Below are 11681 nucleotides of genomic sequence, written 5' to 3' on the forward strand. Positions count from 1 at the left end.
TGCTCTACGAGAAGTATTGGGAGAAAGGTAAAACACTTATAACTGTTTTTCTGGACATCGAGAAAGCATATGACCATGTACCACGCTGGCATATGTGGGAATGTTGGAGACATAAGAAAGTGCCCGATGACATCATAGCACGAGTACATCATTTATGTGATGAAACCAAGTGTTGTGTTCAGGTCCAGGATGGAAGGTCAGGTTGGTTCGAAACGAAGAGTGGAGTCCAGCAAGGAAGTTGTCTTTCACCACTTCTCTTCATAATCATAATAGATGAAGTTTTAAAAGCGGTTAAGAGAAAGTATCCAACAACTAATGCCCTTGTTTTTGCTGATGATGTGATGGTATGGGGTGAGACAGAAGCAGAAGTACAAACTAGACTAGATCTCTGGCATGAAGCTTTTACAACCTTAGGTCTCAAAATCAGCAAAATGAAGACAGTTGGCTTGGTGATGAGTAGAAACTCTCCAACTGTTCATCTAAGAATTGGAGATGAGGAGATGGATATTGTAGACAATTTCCAGTATTTAGGTAGTGTTCTGTCATCAGACAATACCATACATCAAGAGATTAGCAACAGAATACAGAAAGCTTCCAAATTCTATCACGTTGTACGTCAAATACTTTGGGATGAAACATGTCCGTTAGTTTCCAAGATCAGCTTGTACAAAATATATCTAGTACCTATATTGACGTATGGCCTGGAAGCAGTAACACTTACTGGATAAACAAAGAGTCGTCTTCAGGCAACAGAAATGAAGTTCCTCTGTTCTTGTCTACAAAAAACAAAAATGGATAAAATAAGGAATGTGGATATCCGACAACAGCTTGGATTGGAAAGAAGCTTGCCGGAGACTCTAGAAGTGAAGAGATTGCAGTGGTATGGTCACATGAAAAGAATGGACCCTCGCAGGACTCCTCGAACATACTTTGACCACAATGTTTCTGGGAAGAGACCAAGGGGGAAGACCTTGTGATGTTTGGGAAAAACAGATAATGAAGGACCTTGAAGTTAGAGATGTGAACTAGCGTTGCATATATGAGCAGCATCTGGGGATGGATAGAACAAACTGGAGGAGGCTTGTACACAACCGCACCTGGCTTGCTGGAGCGAAGAAATGATGATAATGATGACGAGCAGCGATATATTATCACTTATGTTTCTATGTTGATACTTAAAATTATCTGCTGTATAGGTTAATTGTTCCAGAAAAGCTTACCTGTCAATCTAAGTATTTCAAACCAAAGAAGTTGCGCTAACAGCCAGACACTACCCAGATGTCAAAACTGTCACCTTCTAAAGCTGTGTTACTTCAGTCACTGCTCACAACTTTATCACCACAAACAAAAAAAATCTAAAATGATGATTACCACCTTAACAAATTAATAATTTTAGTTTTGGTCAGTGTTTTGTATTTAACTTCCATAACTACATCTCAGCGTTAAGAAAAACAAGACACTACTAATTCTCCTAAGATTTCTATAAATATTTAAAGATATTTAGAAAGTGATGAAAAACACTAAATTAAGATCCACAAAACACCAACTTCAAAAAGCAGTTACTCAATTGGCAAAGTGAGCAAAAGAAAACAAACTGAAAATGAACACAGCATTTTGTGAATATTTTTAGGAACTCATCAATGCAAATTTAAACCAATGAGGTCACCACTATTTTGTGAAATAACACAAAAAATAGTTTCCTTTTCATGAAATTGAACATAAATTAATGCAAAAAATCATGCCCCTATATATATGGGATGTGTTTTTTGTTCATAAGTTTCTTTATATGTGGCTGAGGATGGTCAGATATTGATGAAAACAACAACAACAACTGAGGTAGATTAACAATTTATGTCTTATAATTCGATGGGAATTTTAATAAAGTCCTTTTTTTTCTTTTTCATACGAAAGATAGGTCTTATGGTGACCATGGGAGAAGAAAGGGCTAGGAGTCGGAATGAAGTGGCCGTGGCCGTGGCCTTGACTAAGGTATAGGCCCAGCATTTGCCTCTTGTAAAAATGACAAACAATAGTACACAGTGGGATTCAAATCGACTATCTCCCGAATGCAAGGTGATGGGGGCAAATAACCATTTCAGAGAAATTTGAAGATCACACAGATTTCTTCATTGGGCCATTGACCTTCGATGTTAGGCCCCTTTAAACAACTAGCATCATCATCATCACCACGATTTCTTCAATGATCACAAACTTTATTATTTCAGAATCTAATGGGCACTGAAATGAAACATTTTCAGAATACATTTTCCACACATTCACTAGTAAATTTATACAAAATTTGAAATAGAAACTTAATAACTAAAATAGTATATTTTTGTAAACTGTTAGTTGAATATCTCTGAACAGGGAGGTTGTAATCCACACTTACACTGAAAGGCATATTTCTATGCAAAAAAAAAATTGTAATCTAGGTGGGAATTTCTTTTGGCAGGTTAATGTTGGCAAACCTAACTTAGTTTTAACAGGAAAGTGATGGCCGTGAGCAAGAAGCTTGTAAAAATGAAATATTAATGTGACTTGGGAGGTAAAAACCGAAAGAACACAAGAGAGAAAAAAGTGTGGAAGAATACAGGACCAGAGGAAATGCCTTGCAAAGAGGTGGATGGATAAAGGTTGTACGAATTTTTTAGGTTACAAATCTCATTTATGTTTTTGAATCCTGTTACATTTTGATTTCAGATGGCTACACGTACTGTCCCTATCAGAGCAGGAATCTAGTAAGGAGTATAAAATATTGCAAAATATTCTATCGAATTGATTATAATTAGGGCTCTGAAGTTCAAAACCTAAAAATATCCCAAGAAAAAAAAAAAAAGAACCTGAAACTGATGAAAAGGATGTAAAAATTCATTCATAATTTGCTTTAATGAAGCAATATAATGTTTAAAAAGCCCATGCAGTGCAATGAAATACTTCTTTCAGGCAGGATGTATTTTTAATTTAATGATTTAAAAAAGGAATTCAGTGTTTGTTTTAACTATTTGCAGAATTTCAAATGAAATAATTTTTCCACCTAGAATGAATTCAGAAAACCCGCTATGGACATCCTCGAGAAAATTGAAATAACTTCAATCATATTTCGCTTAACCACCTCAGTTGGCTTTGCAGTAGTCACCTCCAGGTTCTTAGGTGTTCAGCTTTCAGACAGTACATTGCGAAACATTAAGAACTCTCCACATCAAGAGATGTTTCCTCTTCAAAAACACTCGCATCAAAATGTTCTCCTTTAAATATCTTGCACATGCTTTGATACCCTTGCATTTTTTTAAGCAGTTGTTGCTTTCCTCTCTTTTCACATATGGTTCTAATATATGTATTTATTACAGAAAAGATATTTAAGAGGTGATAGATGAACTAATAATGATTTGAATTGAGAATGCATAGTAAAAATTTAGTCACAAGAAGGCAAAGCCATAAGACCTAAAAAAGGACAACCCCCCCACCATTTTCTGGCTTAGAGTGACCCAAAATGAACATATATTATGTTGGGCCTCGTCTTTGGACACTGGAGGAAAGAATGGTTTTTCCTCAACTTGTCAGCCTTAATTATAACCAAGAAACTCTTTAACTGTTTCACATTGGCACAGGAAAATGAACACTGCGAACACTGTTCTGACGGACGGCACATCCATGTTTGTGTGGGATACGAGGTCTTGCTCGTGCATCGTCGATACGTGCAAGTAGCTTATATTCACTGTAAGAACTTCGGCATCTATAGGAAGAAATCCACTGCTCTTTGGAGATAATTGTCCAGCGCAGCCAAAACTTAGGGTCAAATTCATTATTCAGCTGACTGTACACCTTTCTTTCCACCTCTTCTTTGCCCTCCCCCAGTTCTGTTTTAGTTAACCGCTCATAAACCTATAAGTTTCTGCTGAATTTCATACTTCTTGATGACAGATACCAAGTTGCTTAATATCTCTGGCTTTTCCCTTGGAATTCATGAAATGTCTTAAAAGTTTTACCTTCACTCCTTCTGAAGGTAAGAAATACCTTGCTAACATTTTTATCTCCCCCACATTATAGAAGCAGCTTGTTTTATTTCTTCCTTGACTTTGTCACTTGGTAAAGGAACTAAACCTTTGCATATCACTTTTTAACATTTCATAGGTGCAAGACTTAATTTTGCATCAAACAGTTGTGAAATTAGTTTCGAACAGTCAGCTGATTTGGAACTGAAGTCACAAGAGGCTGTGTGCAGGTTCTTTAGCAGCCATCACACGTTCCTTGTCCTGAGAACTGTGCTCTTTAAATACAAGGTGATATTCGAACTAGATGCTTCCAATACAGCAGATTTTTGCTTCACACTCCGGACATGGTGTGCGATATCCACATGCCACAGTGTAGACACTTACAGTCACTCTGCTTTCTTGATTATACAGCTGTTTTTCAAAAACAGACAAGTCTTTCTGAAGCTCGTCCGTAAACTTATAACTCAGTTTCAGCATTTTAGAAAGAAAGTAGAACAAAGCAGTGGGATAAGCGAGTCATCATTACCTTGAGTATGTTTTCCTGTAGTTGAAACTACTTATATGGCTTACGGAATCACTGCCTTCTTGATCATTAGTAGTACACATGGAACAATAAATTATCTTATAGATTTTATAGTTGGGCCCACAAGAGTTCGAGTCAGACATTTAGTGCCACCGGCAAGAAAAAGTTGACTAAAGCTCCTCAAAAGTGGTCTGTTGCTAAGGCAATGATCACATTTAAGGAAGCTATTGCCACATGGGTTGGCTTGCTCTGTCGCTTTTGTGATATTATTCAGAGTGGTACTGTGTTACTTGCTGGTTTATGGAATTATTTACATGTTTGTTTCCTGAATATTATTTTGGTTGTTAGTTCATTTTTGTAAGTTAATCAGTGGCTAGTTGTACAGTTCTATTCTCTATTTAACATGTGCATTTGTTGAGGATATTGTCACTTAAGTGATTTTGTAATCTCTGCAATTTATCGGCAATGACTTGTTCTGTCTTCAATGCTGGAATTATTAGCAAAAGCTCAGGAATGGGTCAAAGTTTATAGAATTGTATTAGGCCTACATAGTTGATTAAATATTCAGCCTGTATGAAAGGATGGTATGCCACAGATTGAGGTAACTATGACAACACAGTGTACCTCATAGTTACTGCTTTCACCGCTCAAATGTCAGACTCCAACTCTCGTGGGCCCAGCTATAGGTAGTCAATGTTAAAGGTGAAAGAGTTATGAAAATAAGGCTACACCACTTAAAAAGAATGAAACAGTCAGAATTATTTTCAAGCAGCAGTTCCCATAAAAAACTGGGACGTATGGTAACTCTAAGCTTAATCAAAGTTATCTACACAACGAGGAACTTTGTACAGAGAACAAGACGGACCTAACTGATGTCAACAACTATATACCAAAGGAATACAGACATGAAACATAGCAACGATCGACTGATATTTACAAAATGATAGAACGTAATGAACATCCATGAGAGTCATGAGGACACTGTTATTCAGACTGCAGTACCAGTATAAATCTTTCATTAAAATACAGAACAAGAACAATGTGATGAGGGTGAACAGCGAATGGCAGGTACAGATTACAATCTAAAATCCAACTTTCGAGGCTTCTTAGAAAATAGACGCAAGAGATCTGTTGGTTTTGCTATTATGTCTCTGAATATTCAAAAGGGTGAACCCACTGAATCTACTTTCAGTTCTTTTTGTTAGTTTGTTTATTTTCTTTTGTAAACATTCCATGTGGGGGGGTGAGATCTAATCCCCAGCAACCCCCTGTTGACTACGCCCCTGCCCAGTTGTACTTCCTCTTAAAATAATCACCACCCCCACGATTTTCAGCCCTCGAGTTCTTGCGATGGCCACCTTTAAAGAAAACTGATTTACATTGTGGTGCCAGCAATCTGCGTTGTTAGTTTTTCCTCCCTTCAGTACAATTATGTGAGAGAAGTATATTAAACATTTCTCCAACAAGAGCAAATTAAGCAGTGTTTTTAAGTCCTCCATGTCACAACTGGCACAGTCAGTGCATCATCATTAGGGGCCGTATTTTTTGGTAACAGCGATAAGCACGAAATTTCTCATATCTTCTTTCTAGCCTTTATATGACCTTGTAGGTACCGTACCGTACCGTACCGTATTTTAGCGAAATGAACTCGCGAAATATCACGAAATCTGTTTAATATGCGAAACGCGCAAATAATCATGAAATATACCCCATTTGGTAAGAAAAATGCGAAATCGTATCGGAAAAGATCTTCAATAAACTTTTAAATGCTCTTGAGAACTTGACTGTAGTACTTTCCTTCTCAGTTGATTGATAGCGCTGTATATTCTCTACACAAAAGCACACAAAGCGATGAGCCCTGTGTATCGGAAGTATGTGTATTCAGTTCCGCGATCTCTAAGGCAATCATTAAAATCGATATCTGTTATCGATTACAGCAAATGGCGTTGTGGTCTAGCAAGATCAGTTGTAGAGACAGCAGTGCGCATTATACTCTTTCGCATTGAAAGTTCGCCACTTATGAACCTTTATCAGCAAATGTCCAGCATTAAAGTACAAAAATGCTGAAAACTAAAGTCACAACAGCTTTTCCGAGGGCCGAGGAATACAACTGAGGCGTTCTATGTATTTGATGCTGCAAGAAAGATTCTAATGTGTAAGTACTGTAATGTTCGCATTACGTGAAAACGAACAGATGCGTGCGATAAATACTGTAGAGAATCAGAAACACACAAAAAGAAGAATGAAGCAAATGAACATAATTTTAAGCGGCAAATAACAATCGGCGATACTTTACACATCGCAAAGGAGTTGAAAAGTGATAGAGAACAGGGCCGGATTAAAGGGGGGGCTAAAGGGGCTGCAGCCCCGGGCCCCGCGTGCCCTTGGCCGAACCTAAAATTGTATAAAAGGACTTGCTGCTCCAACTCCGTGCATGTATATGAATATTTACACTCGCAAATTATCGAACACGCACTCTTCCTTCCTTCCTTCCTTCCTTCTTATCAGCTGTCCGCGTTAGTATTACTTAACTGTTGGAATCAATTGCCGTCCGGAGACATGAATCCTCGCTACTTACGCACTGTAAATATTGTAAAGGTTATTGTTGACGAAAATTTAAATCTGGCAGCTTGCGAGTACGAGCTGAGGGGGAAGGGGGAAGAGGTCTAGGAAGTGAACGGGAGGGGACAGGGGAAGCACGGTGGAATGCGCATGCTATACTAGTATATCTTTGCATCAGGAACAGAACTTCCAGTTCACCTCTGATTCTTGAACCATTTGTAAGTTACCACTGTAATGTTCTTGTAAAATGGATAGAAAATATTCTAGTGGTGGCAAAAAACGTAAGTTCTCTTTTGTATGTCGATTTGATAGTGATGATGAGACAAATGTAAAATATGTTTTGACATTATGAAATATTAACATGAAAATAGAGAAAAATTGTAGTCTATTTCAACACTTCACTATTCATCAATTTAAGTGGAAGTAGTTCTATAACGACTTCAGTATGCTAGTCTTACGTGATGTTATGAAGAAGGGGCCCCACATTCTTAAATAGCCCAGGGCCCCCAAACACCTTAATCCGGCACTGATTAGAGAGCAATTTGTAATAGACACAACAAAAGCATTCATGCAATTCATCCAATTTCTGTAGAAAAATTGGATAATCCTGGCATGAGGACATGGATGAATATAAAAGGGAAGATAAATAATACCGACTTTATTATAAAATATGACGATATTAGTAGGCCTATTCTAAATAAATTGCACCGAGCTCGATAACTGCAGTCGCTTCAGTGGAGGCAGTATCCAGTAATCGGGAGATAGTGGGTTCGAGCCCCACTATCGGCAGCCCTGAAGATGGTTTTCCGTGGTTTCCCATTTTCACACCAGGCAAATGCCGGGGTTTTAAGGCCACGGCCGCTTCCTTCCAATTCCTAGGCCTTTTCTATCCCATCGTCGCCGTAAGACCTATTTGTATCGGTGTGACGTAAAGCAAAGAGTAAATAAATAAATAAATAAATAAAATAAATCGGCTGGTTGAGTTGTAATAATGTTATTGCTTTTACGTCCCACTAACTACTTTTACGGTTTTCGGAGATGCCGAGATGTCGGAATGTCGTCCCACAGGAGGTTTTTACGCGCCAATAAAACTAGTAACACGGGGCTGACGTATTTAAGTACCAGACTGAGCCAGGATTGTACCTACCAACTTGGGCTCAGAAAGCCAACGCCTTAACTGTCTGAGTTACTCATCCCCGGCAGGGCAGCACCAGCATATCCATGAATATCTTCCAGGGATATATGGCTTTGCAAAATGCAGTGAAATCACGTCTGATAAAAGAGAAGAAAGAAGACATTGTTAGTGAAGTTTTAGGAGGATTTGCACCAAGTGTTCGCAAGCATTATGGTTTCCGACGTCTAATGTGGTCAGCGAAAGGGGCTGCTTTGTTTACAAAAAACATACTTTTTGACTGTCGCACAACTCTGAATCCTGATAATGTTGAAACCATGCGTAGTTTTTTTACTTTGGAGACAAGTCATTCAAAATGTTAAAACATGTAGAACCAAACCAAACCCCACGGCACTTAACACCCTGAAAGTGCCTTGGCCTCCTCTGTGACCGCTGCTCAGCCTGAAGGCCTGCAGATTACGAGGGGTCGTGTGGTCAGCACGACGCATCCTCTCGGCCATTATTCTCGGCTTTCGAGACTGGGGCCGATATCTCGCCGTCAATAGCTCCTCAGTTCTAATCAGGTAGGCTGAGTGGACCTCGAACCAGCCCTCAGGTCAAGAAAAAAATCCCTGACCTGGCCGGGAATCGAACCTGGGGCCTCCTGGCGAGAGGCAGGCACGCTAACCATACACCACAGGACCGGCAAAAACGTGTAGGCTACGTATAAATTCCTAACTTCCGCCTAACTTCATTTTGAGGTTTCAGTGATTTATATAGGCCTACCGGTATTTATTTCTACAACATTTTGTATATTTGGTTGTTCTAAGGTTTAATAACAATTTAGTATATTACAAGTGTTCACTTTAAAACCCCTAATCACAAAATTAGTTAGATTTACCCCATACCATAAGGAATATTTCACAAGAAACATCGATCAGTATGACAATTTATTTCACGAAATACCTACCGAAATAGTGTTTGTTTTAACACCGAAATCAACAGTTTTATTTCACCAAAAAATAAGGCCCTTAATCATCATGTAAGTATATTTTTTATTTACAAATTATTTTATTTTTCATTACAATTTTCTTCCATTAGTCTTTTGTGCAATGTTTGTTGCCTTCCATGGGAAGTCTCCTATAACCGTTCCATTTATTTACGGCTGGAAGAAAACTGTCAAGTCCACAGCTGTGCTGGTTACAGAATTATGATCCAGATTTTGACATAGCAAGTGACTGTGAAAATAGAAATAACAATTCTGAAACTGGAAATGAGCAGATAAATAAATAACTCAGAAATAATGCAGCTGCCATTGATGCAGAATAAACAAGATAACTGAACTGCGCTGAAGTTAGATTTGAATGTACTCATTGCCTTAAGAAATATATTTGTTAATGTTAGTTCAGGAGAACTTTCAAACTAAATAGAAGGTTGGTGAATGTCCATGACAATATTATATTCTTGTGTAATATAGAGAGGATAGAGAAGAAGTGAACACATTTTGGGAGGAACTCGACCATATGATATCAAACATCCCTGATGCACATGTTAAAATCTTGCTGGGAGATTTTAACGCAAAAATAGGACGAGTAGGGCGATACCGCCCAGTAGTAGAAAAATGGCCAGCTCATAAATTAACAAACAGGAATGGTCAAAGGTTAATTGAACTTTGTACAGACCCTGGATTTATTTTGAAAACTACCAGATTTAAGAGATGACCACACAAATTAATGACCTGGAAATATCCTAACATAAAATTGGGGGAATTCCAGATTGATCATGTTGCAATGGATAAAAATTATCGCAAGGAAATTTATAATATCAGAGTTTTCCATGAAATAGACATTGATTCAGATCATTACATATCCAAAATAAAATTCAAGTTGACACCAAAGAGAAAACGTAAGCCTGCCCAATCCAATAGGAAGAGAAATTATGACCCCACTTATTTAATGAATAACGAAGTATACTTGGAGAGATCTAAAATACAACTAAGTGATGAATTAGAGGTGATAATTAATAAATTGAAATCAGTAACTGAAGGACTTGCTCCCATTAAAAGGAGGAAGAAACATGTCTGGTGGAACAAGGAGTGTGTGATAAGGCAATTCAAATGAGGCACAAAGCATGGTTAAATGATCAACAAAGGAAAACTAACGAATCCAGAGCAGAACTAACTAATGCTAGAAGACATGGGGATAAAGAAATTCGAAGAATTAAAAGGAATCATCAGAACGAAATGCTCAGAACAATAGATGAATCATTCAAGCAACATAAAACAAGGGATTATTACAAGACGTTTAAACAGTATCAGTCTAAGTATACTCCACCAAGACTTATACTGAGAAATGAAAATGGAAAAATGGCACATAACAACCAAGATAATACAAATATCTTGGCAGTCTACTTCAAAAAATTACTCAACTGCGAAGACCCAAGAGAATATCTGGAGTTTGACTCCAAACCAATAAACAAAACACCAATAGAAAAGGTTATACCACCAACATATGAGGAAGTGATAAAAGCCATTAACTTGCTCAAGAACTATAAAGCAGCAGGAGAAAATCAGTTGGTTGCAGAATTATGGAAGAATGCCAATGATCAAACTGTCCGAAACTTGCATAAACGTATTATTGACATATGGAACTCCGAAAAAATGCCTGAGGAATGGAACTCAGCAATAATCCACCCCCTACACAAGAAAGGTGATAGGTCAGATTCCAATAATTATATAGGGATCCCTTGTTGATGTCACATATAAGATCTTTTCTAAAATTATTCACTCAAGAATTCAGAAAAAACTGGACCAAGAGTACCAAGGAGGATTTCGGCCAGGCAGAAGTTGTCCAGATCAAATCATCAGTCTTAAGTGGATTATGAAGCATCAAAGAGTTAGAAGTAAGAACGTAGTCATCACTTGTGTTGACTTCAAAAAAGCTTACGACTATTCATCGGGAGTCATTACTGAATACCCTTCAAGAATTTGGTGTTCACAGAAAACTGATCAACCTTATTGGAATCACTCTCAAGAATACTAAAGCAAAAGTTAAATTTAGAGGAGAATTGTCAGAGCCATTTACAATCAAAACTGGACTTCAGCAGGGAGGTGGTCTCTCACCTAATTTGTTTAATTGTGTACTGGAGAAGGTCATTCAAGAATGGAGAAAGAAATGCCGACCAAACATCAAGATTGGTAGATATATAAAACTAAACTGCTTAGCATTTGCAGACAATCTTGCACTACTGGCAAATAATGTGGAAGAGGCTAAAGTCCAAATTGAACAACTAGAAAACATTGCAGCAAAAGTGGGATTACAAATTTCATTTGAAAAGACAGAAATTATGCCAACCTTTGAGGTGGACACCCCTGTCATTCAACTAAATGATAACAAACATATTAAGGTCGTAAAAAAGTTGGAAGTATCTTGGAGAAATTATAACTTGGAACCTTAATGAGAAAGCCTCAATAGAATACAGAACAACAAAACTG

This window comes from Anabrus simplex, chromosome 12 (assembly GCF_040414725.1).
Source record: "Anabrus simplex isolate iqAnaSimp1 chromosome 12, ASM4041472v1, whole genome shotgun sequence".
NCBI classification, from domain to species: domain Eukaryota; kingdom Metazoa; phylum Arthropoda; class Insecta; order Orthoptera; family Tettigoniidae; genus Anabrus; species Anabrus simplex.